Source organism: Malaya genurostris, chromosome 3 (genome assembly GCF_030247185.1).
Source record: "Malaya genurostris strain Urasoe2022 chromosome 3, Malgen_1.1, whole genome shotgun sequence".
Classification (NCBI taxonomy): Eukaryota; Metazoa; Arthropoda; class Insecta; order Diptera; family Culicidae; genus Malaya; species Malaya genurostris.
In genome coordinates, this window is record NC_080572.1 from 267,529,021 (window position 1) to 267,545,235 (window position 16,215).

General features: G+C 37.7%; 1 protein-coding gene across 1 annotated transcript in view; it reads left to right on the forward strand.

Moving 5' to 3' along the window:
* LOC131436931 (uncharacterized) overlaps nucleotides 1-16,215 on the forward strand; it is a 62,768-nt gene that overhangs the window by 28,193 nt on the left and 18,360 nt on the right. The window lies entirely within an intron of this gene.

Consider the following 16,215-nt stretch of genomic DNA (forward strand, 5'->3'; position numbering starts at 1 on the left):
TCATTCCGATCCGACTTCCGGTTCCGGAGATATAGGATGATATGTACCAAAAAGTGAAAAAAATATGCACTCACTTTTTTCAGAGATGGCTTAACCGATTTTCACAAACTAAGATTCAAATGAAAGGTATTATGGTCCCATAGCTTGCTATTGAATTTCATTTGAATGTGACTTCCGGTTCCGGAGTTATATGCAGAGATGGCATTTCACCAGAGTTATACACGCTAGAGTCAGATTTTTGCCACACCGAGGATGAAAAAAACGAAGCACCGCACAAAGAGGAAAGCGCACTTCTTCTCAGTGTCGAATAGACAGCATTTGAGTGTGTGCTTGTGGTTAAAGCAGCTGGCGCGAGTGAAACACATTCTCTTCGCATGAATCGCTCACACGCGCTCTCGTCTAAATACACCCAAGTGACCACTGGCGCGTGATGCTGAGCGAACACTTCTGTGAACTTCAATTAATAGAGAGTAGATCTGGCCTTGCTATGAAAAATTTGCAAGGAAAACCGAAAATTTTACGATAAATTGTTTTATTTTGCTGATTTTGCGTGTCCACGCTTCATCTACGAAAACCATACAGCAGAGTGCTCACCGGCGTGTACACCTCTGTGATAGTATCTGCATCCACCTCAGAGAATTTATTAGCTAATGCTCTAGCACTTTGGTGCGATTCAGTGGAAGAGGTAAAAGGAAATGAACAAACGCACTCATGATGCGTGCACACTTACACAACAGTGGTGTATAAATGTGAAAGAGAAGAGCTCTCGTTGAAGTTGTCAGTGCGAGGGGAGAAATTTTGCTTGCTCTTCGTCACACAGAGGAGATAGACATCTCTGGTTATATGATGTGAAAATTTGAGAAAAAGTTTACACTCAATTATCTCTGGAACAACTTTCCGTATTTTGCAAACTAAGATTCAAATGAAAGGTATTATAATATCCTAAAGATTTGTGAAACATTTTATCACGATCCGACTTCCGGTTTCGAAACTAAAGCGTGATAAGTGAAAAATTACCAATTTTATCATTATTTTTCCACGAACGATGGTTAAAAACAGGTACAAATCCCATAAAACTGTCTGATAAATTTTTCTAGTTTGCAGAGCTTGTTAGTTTGTGGGCATGAAAACTTTATTCGGCATTACTGGTCCCCTGTTTTCTTGTTCCGAGAGCACCGAAAGTGGAGAAGAAAAACTCCTAAAACTAAATTCACTTCGATTTCTCTGCGATGCTTGAACCGATTTTCACAAATCTTGATTTGAATTAAATTTCATACTGTCTTTAAAGCTACTATTAAATTTCATCCGGATCCGACTTCCGGTTCCGCAGTTGCAGGGCGATGAGTGTCAAAGTTTTCAAATCGCCATATCTCGGTTAATTTTTCAAAAGGGCGTATAATCAAGTGACAGTTTCTCTTTGTTTACTTTCTCTTCTATTAATTACCAAGCGGTTTCCACGTTTATCACTCAACTCTTTGCATGAAATGATACCCGAAACTTTCGACTTTCAAACAGAATAGTAATATCAAAGAAAATCTTTTTATTCACATCACAATAATCGAAAGAGAGAGTGATTAAAGAGAAACTGTCACTTGCTTATACGCCCTAATGAAAAATCAACCGAGATATAGAGTGACAATATATACAACACCGAATGCTATTAGCTTGACTTACATATGCAGAACGCAGGTTCGTTTCGTTTGTTAGATTTCATTTAATTGGTTTAATCGAAATAGAGCATGAGATAGTACGTATAGGTTTAACTACGTTCAAAACTGTTCCAATTTGTAGGTCATATTTGTTGGTAGTGAACGCACCAACTTCGGCTATTCCGTTTATCTGAATCCGGTTTCGGAAAAATTGGAAATAGTGATCAAAAACTGCAAAAAGGATCTCACTTACTTTTCTTGGAGATGACCAAATAGATTTTCACAAACTTATAGGTTCAAAAGAAAAGTCTTACAGTTTCATACGGAATTCCTTAATTTGTTGTGGATACGGTTCCGGAACTACAGGATAAACAGGTTTTATAGAGTTTGTGAGATTAGATCCGAACAAATTATCCTATTTCTATTCAATAAACAGTTATTTTTGCGAATTTCACGGTTATATTCATGATGTAATGAGTAATATGAGAAAGGCATCATTACACCACTAGGTGGATTACAATAGGTTTTTGCTCTTTGTTAGCTTGGCTGTCTGCCCATGTTTAAATAAAAATACTTATCCTAAATCCACCTAGTTATGTGATAATGCCTCTTTATGTCATCGACACAGTCTCACTAAAATATTTTTGCCTTTTTCATATAGAAAGGCTATGCAATCGCTGTAAAAATTGACTGTACAACCGAGGTTCGGAGGGCCGAGTTACATATATCATTCGACTCAGTTCGTCGAGATCACAAAATGTCTATGTGTGTATGTGTGTATGTGACAAATAATGTCATTCAATTTCCTTAGAGATTACTGAACCGATTTTCACAAACTCAGATTCAAATGAAAGGTATTAGTGTCCCACAAACAATTGTAAAAAAATAGTCACACACGTTTCTCAGAGATGGTTTTATACAATGTTCGTGAATTTCATCTGGATCCAACTTCCGGTTCCGGAATTACATGGAAATATGTGCAAATTTATGAAAAAATGCGCTTCAAATTTTCTCGGAAATTTCTTAACCAATTTTCACAAACTAAAACGCAAACAAAAGGTCTTGAAATTCTTAAAAAAATGTCCCCAAAAATTTATCCAGATCCGACTTCCGGTTCCAGTATTACAGTGCGATTAGGTAAAATTTTCAATTTCATGAGAATTTTTCACAAGCGATGGCGAGACGAGATGCACATTTTTATAAAACTTCCTGCTAAATTCATCTAGTTGGCAGATCTTGATAGTTAGTGAATATATAAAACTACTTTTCGACTACCTGTCCCCGGTTTCAGCTCTAAAAACGGAACAACACGCTTCGATTTCTCAGCGACGGTTAAACCGTTTTTTACGAATCGTGATTCAAATTTAAGCTCTCATTGTCTTTAAATATACTGTGCAATTTCATCCAGATTCGTCTTCCGGTTCCGAAATTATAGGCCTATAAGTGTCAAAACATTTAAATCGTCATTCAAAATAACGATGCAAAACTGGTACGCGTCGGTACGTGCGGCTTTGCTCCGTTCACAGCGTGCTTTGTTCAATTTCGTATAGCGTGCAGGGTTGCCATATTTAAATCTATATTTTTCAGGTGAAACAGATGTAAATTTATAAATCTTTTATTCACTTCGTGCCTGCTTGTTAGTGTTATTACAAAATCATTATAACGATGCTTTTCTATAAAAGTACACTATTGCCTTTCTCATATAGAAAGTTTATGCAATCACTTGAAAAATCGACTAGTGAAATTTGGCCCGGAGGGCTAAGTGTTCTATAACATTCGACACAGTTCATTGAGCTGAGCAATGGATGTGTGTGTATGTGTCAAATAATGTTACTCATAAAATAATAAATCTTATAGTTCCATAGGTTGCTATTGAATTTCATCATACTTCTATGGGGTGAAAGGTGTTTTTTTCAAATTGCAGACCGTCATTTAGAGTGCCGATGGAAAATAGGGTAAAAATCTTCTAGATTTGGCTGCTTGTTTGAGTTGAATGTTTTCAAAAAAACTGGTTGTTGAATCTCGATTATCAGGCTCATAATTACCGTAATTTTAAATTTATTTTAAAAAGATGGCTTTTTGGTCAAATGTTGCTTTACAAAATATTTATTTTGCGTTAAAGGCCGACTTTTCGAAGGAATATCCCTTCATCTTCAGGGCAAAACGACAACAAATATTTTTTCGTCAAGTGGATTGGAACATTGAAAATGGTCAAAAACGGGAACGGCTACTCTACAACAGTTACTTCCCCCGCACATCAAACCAGATTGAATATGTGATGTGATTCAATAAAGTTGTGAGTTTTTTGGAAAATTTGAAAACCATAATTATGAGTTATCCAAAGGTTTTCTAATAAAAATTTTAGATCAGAGGATAAGTTTATCGGTGAAGAACAATCCTATGTTGTTTCATAAAGCTTACTTATGGCACAAAGCTAAAAAACAGTTGAAATTTTGAAGTGAGTGAAAAATGATAATATTCTAAGAAGAAACATCCAATGAAGGTCCGAAACATTTTTGCACAAATCTAGCGTCATAGTAGATAGTTTATCGTAAACATATATCAATACGACGAATGATTATGTCACCAAATAGAAGAGCGGCGTTTTAGTGGGCTTTTTTCACGCCTCAAATCTGATTTTCTCGAAAACGGTGACGAATATCAAAAAACCCAACTGACAATCTTTTAGAAAATTATTTTAGATTATTCTGTGGAAATTTTAGAATGATCCATTGACTTTAGCGGTCAAGAAAGTCTTTTTTTCTGAAGGAAGAATTGCATAGCTGAAAACGCCATCTTTCAACATGATCATTGAATATCCAGCCTTCAAAAGCATGGATCAAAAATCTACCCTGACAATGTCTAGATAACCTAAAACATAGGTGTTGTCACGATAAAAATGAAGTGAATGTTATTTTTGTGAAGGTAAGTCGATTTTTATGTACGCACCATAGTTTCTGCTCCATTTTCCTGGTAACGGAACTAAAAATGAGAGAGAAATAAAATCGATTCAGCAAGGCTACCAAACAAGCGGTAGCTTTATTGGATGCAGACATATTTTATGAAAACTTGTAACCGAAAATATCGAAACTTTTTTGGTCGCTCGGCTCATAGATAGTCGTTTTGTATATATGCGTTTTGTCGAAGCAGATATGCGAAATAAATCAAACGGATGACTTCATGATGGCATGCTGTGATTGGCTCGTGAAACATTAGGTCGATCCAAACTAATTTTTCAATATTATGTTATTGAAATATTGAAACTACGTCGCCTTACATGTTTAAGTTAAATGTTTCCGGATCAATTGGTTTTAAATTTATATCAATCCATCAACAAATGACTGAGTTTGTATCGTTCAAAATTATGACAGAAAAAGGTAACGCGGCTATTTTTGAAACTTTTAATTGATATCCGGCCCCGTATAGTGAAGATTAAGGCATTTTCAGAGTCAAAAAATAATTTAACGATTATGTCACTTGTACGAGTACATCTCCGAAACTCAACGTGTCAGCCATATGATATTCGAAATCGACCCACAGCCCTGTTTTAGTTTCGAACGAGCCTAAGATTAACTATATCGGTTAGTCCATATACAACATATATCGAACTTCTGATCGAACGCTCTTCATCAAGTTCCGGACAAGTGTTGCATCGCATTTTTGGACGCTTGATCCCAAATTTTTTTGAACTCCTGCATGTTCCTAGCTGCCTTACCAGTCTTCTTGAAGACCCTCTTCACGATTGCCCAATAACGTTCGATGGGTCGAAGCTGAGGACAATTTGGTGGACTGATATTTATCTCAACGAAATTTATACCCTTTTCCGCAAGCCAATTGAGAGTGGTTTTGGCATAGTGCGCCGACGTTAAATCCGGCCAAAACAGTGGAGGAGTACACTTTGTTTCGAGATTTTCTGCTTCTTGTTGGTCTTCAGGTGATTTCGCCTCTTGATACGCTGGATCATTCCGACACTCGTTCCTGCTTTTTTGATCAAATCACGTATTGACATTGATTTCTTCTTCATGATTAGAGATACCACTCTCTGATCCAGTTTCGGTTTGGAAGAACCGGATTTTCTGCCTCTTATTTGTAGCTCATCCAAAGAATAGTGTTCTTCAAACTTAATAATGATGGGTTTAACACTGGCATGATGAATTCCAAACCGCTTCGTCAATTTTCGCATAGTAGTACCCTTCTCACTTAGCCATGTGCCTAAAACCTTAATTATCACTTCCTTTTCAATACGCGACATTTTGAAAACGCAGAATTTCAACCGCACAAGCAAGTGAACAAACGAAAGCTGACAGCCGAATGCACAGCATGCTGTGATATGAACATAAAAACCATCACAAATACATGCGTACAAGACAAATGTATGCGGATAGCTTATTTTCGATACACTCCTTATATCACCGGAACCTTTGTGAATTAACACTGTTTGTCATAGGATCGAAAATTTTCTATCTATTTACAGTTTGCTGGCACAGTCCATAGCATTCGCAAAGAGTTCGGAATCCAAATAACCTAGGTTCGAAACCAAGTCCCTCTGCTGAGGTGGTGGTTACACCAAAGTGCTTTCTCATTGTTGCAAGTAATATCGCCTAAACGTATACGACCTCTCGTTTTGGGTGGTACACCACTCTACCGTTGATTGAAACGTTTCGGAGATTTTTGAAGTAAATAAATTCGGTGAATGGTTTTTTTCTCAATCCATTTTTCCTTCGTATCGGTCTGAACTCAATATGCATGGACAGGAAACCGTAATGGCCGACGTAACAGAGTACATTGTTCGGTCGTATACTAATATTCGAATGATTTATTTATTTTGGCAGCAAAAGGCCAAAGAACAATTCTCCACGACACTTTCTAGCATGCACACATAGTCACACTAACACATACGCACAGCAAAATCGTGCAATTGAATCGGATCCGCGAAAGCTTACCGGTCCAGGATGGAGCAATATTTTCGGAGATGCGTTGTTTGTGCATTTCGGTTCCTCCAGCAGGCTGCCACCGAGGAGGAATGTGCGTCATCCAGTCACAAAGTACAAATGCGGCGACTGCTGATACTCGCATATCTGCTAGAGGATTCGCTGGTGTTCGAGGATGGACAAAAAAAAACGGTGGAGAATGTAACACTGCAACACTGGATACCATAAGAAAGAAATGCATGGGTGGACGCGAGAATTCGTTGAAATCTTCCGGTTTTTCTATTTTGGTCGAATTGATTTCACTGGTGGCAGGGAGGACTACGTAGCATGGCTCTATTTATGCATGGCCGTGCGCGTATGTGGAATCGGACAAACAGAATTTCAAAAGGATTACTTTCTTCAAACCGACATGGGACCGGTTTCGGGTGCTCGGAAAATCTGACGTCGTGTTTGCAAGGAAAAAATATTGAATGCCGAATAGTTTGTGCATTTTTCGTTTTTTTTCTTTGCTATTCACTGATGCAGGAGTTAGCTTTTTCACACTTTTGAGATTAACATACAGGTGCCGGACATTCTCCAAGCATGCCGATCGGCTTAGGCATAGTTCGAAAGTTGGTGCCGGAAGCTACACGCAATGACAGAATCGATACACCGACGAGTTTCTTGTTTGCTTTGCCTACAGTTACAGGAAATGTCCACCTGGGCTTCAACTTTATCGAATCGGTGCAACTTTATATGCGAAATGAAATCGATTTCTGTTTCAGATTTAAGAAATATATGCATCCACTACTACCCGAAACATGTAGAAATGATTGAACAAATTTTTCACTCTAAAGTATTAGAAAAATCTGTCACACGGAAACTGTCACACGTCAGACGCCGGCATTCGGAAACTAATAAATTTTCACTGCACTGATTAACTATTTATGGCTATATTATAATGAAAATTGCCATTTCATGCTGACTGTCTGGTCAAGTCATGAACTGCTACGTTGTGGCCTACATATGTTCGGAACCAGTGAGCGAACATAGATTATCCTCACTCACTCACTGACTCGCTACAGCACCGGGGCTTCTACTCCAGGATGAACACCGGACGAGCGGAGAGCTCGGGTGGAAAACCGAACGAACTACACATATTGTAATTCAATCAAGTGTGCATCTATTACGGTATTATATGGCCAGTGACAATGATTTGACGTACGTCAGAGAGCGGCGACCGAGATGTGTTTTGTATAAATTATAGCTACAAACGATTATAATTATCGGCTCGTGCGGACCGGCATCGGTTGAATATCGGCTTTGCCATTATAATATCGTGTGTATTCCCGGATTGGCACAGCGAGTGATGCGAGAAAGCCACTTCGTGTACCGGCCGGGCCGGGATGTGATCAGACATGCAGCCAAATCCATGGTCTCCGATCGATTTAATTCGGACCATTAGTTTCGTGAGAACATTAAAATGAAATATTTAAATACGGTCCACCGGTGACGCATAATCTGTCTAATTTGACCATTTAGTATTCATTTGTGAGACGTTCGTGCTGAATAGAGATTTTTTGTACCATGACAGGGTTTATATTGTTATCACTGAGTTTTTACAGGAGACAGACTTTACTGGGAAATTTTACATCAACAATCTTAAGACATACTAGAAGATCAATGACGAGTTTGGTGCCAAATCGTATTCGGAGTTTGCAGTACTCTCTCAGATACGAATGAAAATTGTTTGTTTTTGTTTTTATTAGATAATATATTTAATAAGGGCACCTTCGTTCTAAGATGCCGAAGGCATTCCTGGTCATGTAGATTTTGTCTCTAGAAGCTACTTTGCATACTTTGTTTTTTTTTTCATAATTGACCAAGAGTGTATTTTGGCAAGAGCCATTAGTTTAAAATATTTGTAGTGGAAAAATGAAAAATCCTACAACAAGTGTTGTATGAGTAATTTTCAAAAAGTTAGTCATATTTTTGAATCAAAATATTGAAAAAATTATTATCGACTCCTGCACTAAAAAATCAGTTTTAAAAATGTTAAGCCTATTTTCGACTACAAAAAACTTCAATATCGATTGGGAAGAAATTTTGTTTCAATATAGAATTACTTTATTCATCTATATATTCTTCTCAAATAGATATACACATAAATTTCATTTTTTGCATTTGCATTTTAACAAAGCCTTCTCGCAAAACAAGAATCAGAAGCTACTTGCACTTCATGCGGTTCTTTTATACCGCATAGACGGTTGCTGTGCTCATCAACAAGTGGACCTTCTCTGGACAATTCTGTTGTTTCTTCGCATTTGAGGAAAACGCAAGAGGGATTTCGTTCATCGAGTGCTGGATAAACATGATCAGCACATTTTTTAAATAAAATCAATAAATTAAACGGTCCTTTTCAGGGCATCGAAATTTCTCCAATAATTATTTTCTTAAAAATATGTCGTATAAATGTAAATAAGTTCGAATGGAACACTAAAAACCACTACCTAAATATTCAAAACAAATTTTATCAGTGTTTTGGAAAATAGTTGGGTAGTCTTACGTAAACCATTCGAACATCCCCATAGGACTGTTCCTTACAGAGATTTTGTTTTTCGTCGAAAATTTGAAAATTTATAGATTTTTATGAAAATTTATGAAATTTTTGAATTGATGAGATTGAAGATTGAAATTGAAAACAATTTGTTATGCCAAATTTATAAGAAATCCAGATCTCACATTATTATTTTTTTATTGCCCACCACACTCCCCCACCACACTCCCCCACATCAAAAAGGTCAACAAGAAGCCCCCTGGTAATGGACGCAACTAATCTCAGTTCATTAACACTGGCAATTTTAATACTAACAAAAAAACAAGAAAAACTGAAATTACAAACAATTTATTCTAAGATGTGCAATTAACTAATTTACTGGTGTGGAATCCCAGTGGCAATAAGTTTCCTTTTAAGGGATCCACGTTTAATATCTAAAATTGAATAATAGAATACTGTTGACATTTAACTAACATTGAAATACAGATATATTACGCTTGTTTAAACTTTATGCTTATTGAATAAAAATTTCATTCAGTCTTTGTCTAAAGTAGTGCTTCAATCTAGATCTAAATATGGTACGGATGTTGATTTGTTGTATGTCAAGAGGAAGTGCATTTGGCCCAGAGTTGTGGTTGTTCGAATACGTTGCAAGTTGCCATTACGGCGCGTCGTGTACAAATTATGAGCTTGGTCGGAGTACAATAAAAACGTAGAGAACAGCACTGCCCATACTCGCATATCAGTCCCATATCGATTTTCGCCAATTTTGAGTTAGCTTGAGGAATGAAATTTGCCCTCAATATACTCTCGGAAATTGCAATAAAAGTTGAGGGTTTGTTAAGTAAAATTTGAAAAAAAATTCAAATCATGTCTGTCCCATATGCCAGTCCCATTCTCGTAACTTTACTTTTGCCGGTTCGGATAGTAAATGGCAAACGACCTTTGCCTTTACTTTCTGACATATTAGAGACTCGGATGACTCGTATCGCTATGATGCCTAAGTTCGACTCCTCTGGTAGAAGGTAAAAGTTTAGATACGAGAAGCCTTCTGCTTACTTAAATGATCTTTGTCACGTCTCACTTTTCCGCACTTTATTCTTCACATCCTTGCTTTTCCTTGAGTACTATGGCTCTATAATTTCATATTCTTTCTCTTCTTATAATCTCTAGTTAGTCGTTGAAAACCGAAAAAAGTAAAAATTACTGACTGACCAGAAGTCATAAATAAAAAAGTAAAATGTAATTTCAATGACAATAAATTAGCGTTGAAATATTTGTCAAGGACATCTAGGTCACTGTTCATCGAGCTTATAATGGTACTGATATTATGATGGGGATAAAATAAGTCTGTATCATCGGCAAAGAGTCTTGGAGTACCGTTAAGATTCAAGTTGCCTAAATCATTTATGTATAAGGGAAATAATAAAGGTCCTATATTACTACCTTGTGGTACACCAATTTTCATAGGAGCGAGGTTGCTACGTTCACCATCAATGGATACAAATTGTTGCCTATTTGTCAAGTAACTACGAATAACGCTGTTGGAAATGCCTCTGATACCATAACATTCGAGCTTTTCAAGTAAAATCGTGTGGTTTAACGCGTCAAAAGCTTTTTTAAGGGCAAGAAATAATGCACCGACAATATTCTAACGATCTATTTCACTCATTATCTTGTCAACTAGTTCTATAATAGCAATTTGTGTGCCAGAACCTTGTCTGAAGCCGTATTGAAATTGGTAGAAGACGCTAGACGTTGCAAGCAAGGGACCATACTCCTGCTTCTTATTCAGCAACGCATCTTTCATACTTTCCGTTTTGAAAGTAACTGTAATTGGAACAACAGCATTACTATTATTTTAACGTTTCGTCTTTGACTCACAGGTGCAGAGCAGTTAAAATTGAACTGCTTAGTGCTAAACTCGGTAGTTCAATTTGAACCGCTAAGCAGACGTAAAGTTTCTGCTATTTACAGAACATTTTTTGTTTTGCAACGGAGTGCAATGTCTTCTCTGACGTGCCGAACGAAAACGTGTTTTCGACTGTTTCTGGCCGATGCAGGTTTGGGGAGAGCGGACAATCCAAGTATTGTCATCAAAAATTGAGGAACCCCTCGTCAATCACTCACTCGCTAATATTTCTTACTATTTATCACATTATCATTGAGAGAAAATTTCAGTAACGTAGTTTAGCTAAAGTTGAATTTATGAAAAAATAATATAATTTTTTGTATTGGTCGAATCAGTAATTATTATTAATTCTTTATGGAAAGTATTATTAATTCTCTATGGAAAAGGTATAACAAGGAATTATTTTCTCTAAATTGAGTTCTGATTAGGTGTTGAAGCGTTACTTTGATTGAATTCATACGATTACGTGTGAGTAACATTGCATAGATGAAACTGTTCAACTAAAATTAAATTTATTGAATTTTAGAAGCATTGTTTATTCGTAAAATATACGCAGCTAATGACTACTAAGGTGGCTCTAGGCTAATTGTTCTTTAATTTTAGAAAATTTGTAACTCCCTGGGCGTTAGCACTACCTTGAGACAGATTGAATGATGCTGTCGCGGTCCCAGGGCTTGTCTGTATGCTTACTCAATGGAGAAGGATGCACACTAATGGTGCCATGGGTAATGTCTGACAAGAAGAGCCAACAATACACAGAATGGGAACAATAAAATGGATACGTTCCTCTTTCTGAGAATGCCAAACTTGTCAGGCATTGTCCATGCTACAACAAATACTACACTTTGATCTAGGGTAGAGAAGCGATCTACTAATCAAGTTTGATCTCTTTTGCAGTATGCAGTTGGTTTTATGATGACGGAATCATATACTATTTGTTACCTCTTGGAACCGCAAATGAAGTGGATAACAGCGCCCGAAACATCCACACATAGTAATTTAGTTGCTTGTTGGAAGTAACTCTCTCTTAGATTACATTGTAGTATGCTTGGCGCTTTCTCAGACATTCGACACTTTTACTTAGATCCAAACTAATGATTCACTCACTCATCAATCATCACTCATATGCTACTATGCAAAACATATATTTATTTCCTCTTCCAAGATTATAGATTAAGTACACCATCAAGCCATATTTAGTAAGTATAATTTCAATTGAATATCTTCTTTAAATATTTCAGCAACGAATTTACTCATGGTGAAAGGATCAATGCACAATTCCTGGCCGCCAGTGTTCAGCTGGTCAACATAGACTAGTTCGTCTGACAAGGAATTGAAATTGTATATCCTGGATCCATAAATGGGCCCGGTTTAGAATCTGCGCTATTAAGCTGCCCGACCGGTAAACCCAGAAAAAAAAAATTTGAAAATTTGTAACCGTTGGATGAATAAATTAAATATCTACAAACAATACACGGTTTACGAATTTAAAAGGCGTTTCAAGTCAATCCCTCGACTTCGAAGCTATATTATCTCGAAAGATCAATTTGAACAAAATCGACTCTATGGGACTTTGGGATTTTTTAGTTCCAGATTTTTTTTTATGACACCATATCTCGACCATTTTTACCTTTCTAACGTTTGCATTTGAACAAAACGGACAAAAATTTCCGATTTTTCACCCGCACTGACGAAACTACCCATGCAGCATCAAGCATAGTAACCCAGCAGTCAGCAGATAAAATGTGGCAGCTCTATCAGTCGAAATCTAATCGTGATTGCAAAAACAGACAAGCAACACCGTTCATAAGTGTGCGCATTCAATGAACGGCACTTTGTGAACGCCGGATACGCTGGTTGAATAAGATGATTAATTCGATTTACCCGGCAAATCGCGACATGGCGGTGGTCCTGGATGACGCGACCTGTCTCATCCTGGATGGAAACGACTGGCAGGGCCCTTCGTATTTAATTTCCCCCACGGAAGAAGTGAGCTCCGAGGTGTAGTTCATTGCATACACCAAGTTCCTCAAGAAGGTGCTGCTGTGCCTGACATTCAGTGAGCAGGGGATGTCAAAGTTGCTGTTCTTTCGCTCCGGATTGACCGTGATAGAGTAGTTTGAAATTCCTACCGACACTTGCGTCGTTCATCAAGAAATACCATAAGGTTCTGGCTGAATCTGGTGTTAGCCCACCACTCGAATTAACATTAAGTGTCATCTACCATTCGACTCAGTTCGTCGAGTACGCTAAATGTCTGTCTGTGTGTATGTATGTATGTAACATATTTTGCACTCACTTTCCTCGGAGATAGCTGAACCGATTTTCACAAACTTAGATTCAAATGAAAGGTCTCACACAAAGTTACTAAATTTGATTTTGATCCGACTTCTGGTTCTGGAATTACAAGGTGATTAGTAAAAATTACTTTACTCAAAGATGGCGTGACTGATTTGCCAAACTTAGGTTCAAATGAAAAGTCTCATAGTCTTATACAAAACTTCAAAGTTTCATCCGGATGCGTCTTCAGGTTCCGGAATTATAGGGTAAAGTGCGTTAAAAATTTGATACTCTTACTCAAAATGGCGAAACAAGACACGTAAAACAAATTATTAACTGACCTCGTGACTATTCCAGTCGGTTGCAATTATCAGTAGACAAATAAAACAAACCGATTCTGGCTATCCTGATACCCGATTCCCAAATCCGATATCGGAAAAAGTGGTCATACATTCCAAAATGAATCTAACTCACTTTTCTCAGCGATGGATTGACCGATTTTCATAGGTTCAAATGAAAGGTCTTGTGGTCCCATATTGAATTCCTAAATTTCATCCGGATCCGACGTCCAGGTGCGGAATTACAAGGTGAAGATTGTTATAATATTTATACCGTCACTAAAAGCGGTGAGAAAAACACGTAAACTAATCTCTAAGCTAGCCTCAAAACTATTCTAATCGATAGTAATTGGCAGTAGACGGCGAAACAATTTAATGTCGGCTTTTCTGATACCCGGATTGACGACCGGAAATTGGATCCCAGTCACTTTTCTCGAACCGACCTCAATTATACCGGCTCCCGGTATCCGGTTTCGGAAGTACCTGCAATAGTGGAACTCACTTCGTTTTCTCAGTGAGTGTCGATCTGAGAACTGTTTTACTCTGTTGGTTATACTAGTTGATGGACAAACCTTTTTGTTTTTCAATTGAATATAAAATTATTTTGTGAAATTCCACACATTTACTAATGAGAATGTAAGAGATATGAGAAAGGTATAATTACACCACTAGGTGGATCAAAACGGAACCTTAAAAAAAAAGAGTGTTTATATTCTCTTATACAGAATATAGCGAGCCCAAGAATAAAACAGAATGAATGCGGTGTGCATGTAGTGAGAGTGTTTCTCTCAATATGGCCGCTAACCTCTAGCAACAGCCCAGAAAATTCCTTTTTCCTCAAATGGATCTTTTATTTTTAGGAAAAGCAATTTTTTAAAAAGCTGTGGACATGGGAATACCATCAAATAAAGAGGTTTTAAAATACATTGCAAGAGTGCCAAATGTTTTTTTTAATTTATAATATTTTATTATAATGAAAAAAAAAACCATTTCGAATTTCCGGGCCCTTCTGAAAATGTTTGGGCTAAGGGGAGTTCCCCACTTCCATCTTTGCTCTCAACGGTCCTGCGTGTGTTACGTATGCAACTACATAAGGTGATTCCCTCCTACGTAACATTTGATAAGGGCGAGAGGTAAATCGCTGGTAACCTACGAGAATCAGCCAACTACGTGTAATTTCGGTGAGTAATCAGCTCACTATGGCCAAAAGTGCATTCAAACTTAGAAGAAGTTTGATGAAAAACACGGATAACCTTTAAGTACCGATATCTAGTGAATCCAACAACAACAAACGGAAACGGATGGAATCATCGAACATCGAACCTGTTAATACAACGAATGCAACAAATGTGATACAAAGCAGCACAATGTTACCCAAAATGTAGACACTCAACTTCATGTTTCATTCAAAATCGTTGGCTATCGGCGCCGCAGCCTGTCTGCTTCTCGCTAATTTTAATGTTTTCACTGCCAGAAGAAAATCTTCATCCAATCGACGCATCGTTGTGCTATGGTTAGACCGAAACCACTACTGAATTTCCACCACGGGGCATTTTCGAGTTTTGATAAATCTTAATTTTTATTATGCAAACACTGAACATGTGATAATCGAAAAAAAAGCCGCATAACTCGCCATCCTGAGGCGATTGGAACACGTCGAACCAGTTTCCCGTTCGATCGACGAACCTAGAGGATTCGTAAGAAGCGAAAGTACAAAACGAGGATAATAAATTTGACTACCGAATCACGCAGAAATTTCGGGTAACTTCTGACCGCGGGCAACCGCATCAAGGGTGCGATCGTCTCTGCCACTGCCACTGAATGCGTTTTCGACTGCCGGGCAAATTTCTAGACACCTCAACATTAGGTTGCGTTTATTTTTTCTTGTCCTTACCGAATCACTCAATTCGGGAGGGAAGTTTTCCCTGTTTCCGCTTCGTTTGTTGTCTGTTGATAATCTTTCGCACCGTAAATCGCGCCGGGTCGCTTCTCAAAAGATAATTACTGTGCAGACGTGTGAGAAGTGAGATTGCTTCGTTTTGAATCGTAGATATTAGAGATGGATTTTATGATGTCAAGTTCGTAAACAGCTTAGAATTAATCGCAAATTGAATTGATTGAGTATGCAAGGAATTTCCGCTTCATTTGCCGTTCGGTTTCGTACTACTCGTGACGTCTCTATCGCCCAACCAAAATGAGCTTTGTCTACCGTTCAGATGCTGTGGAAAACGAACTAAATCAAAGACAGTTTTCCCGCGAGAATAAATACCGGTGAGATAAAATTACGTCAATATGAAAATTAAATTTTAAAAATTCAGCAATAAGTGTATGCAAGTTTGAAAAATTCAGTTTGCCATCCTTGTTTTCGTTCGCTGCCGCTCGAAGCATAGCCAAAACACTCACATACTTGCTTTTATATTTATACCGGTCATTCGGACCGTCGAGAAGCAACGAGAAAAAAAATACGACCGTTGTAGGTTATAATTTATTTGGCTCCATCTGTACATATAGTTTTCCCCGTTCCATTTACCGACTTGCCCTGTCCCAACAAAACCCATTCGCCCCCCCC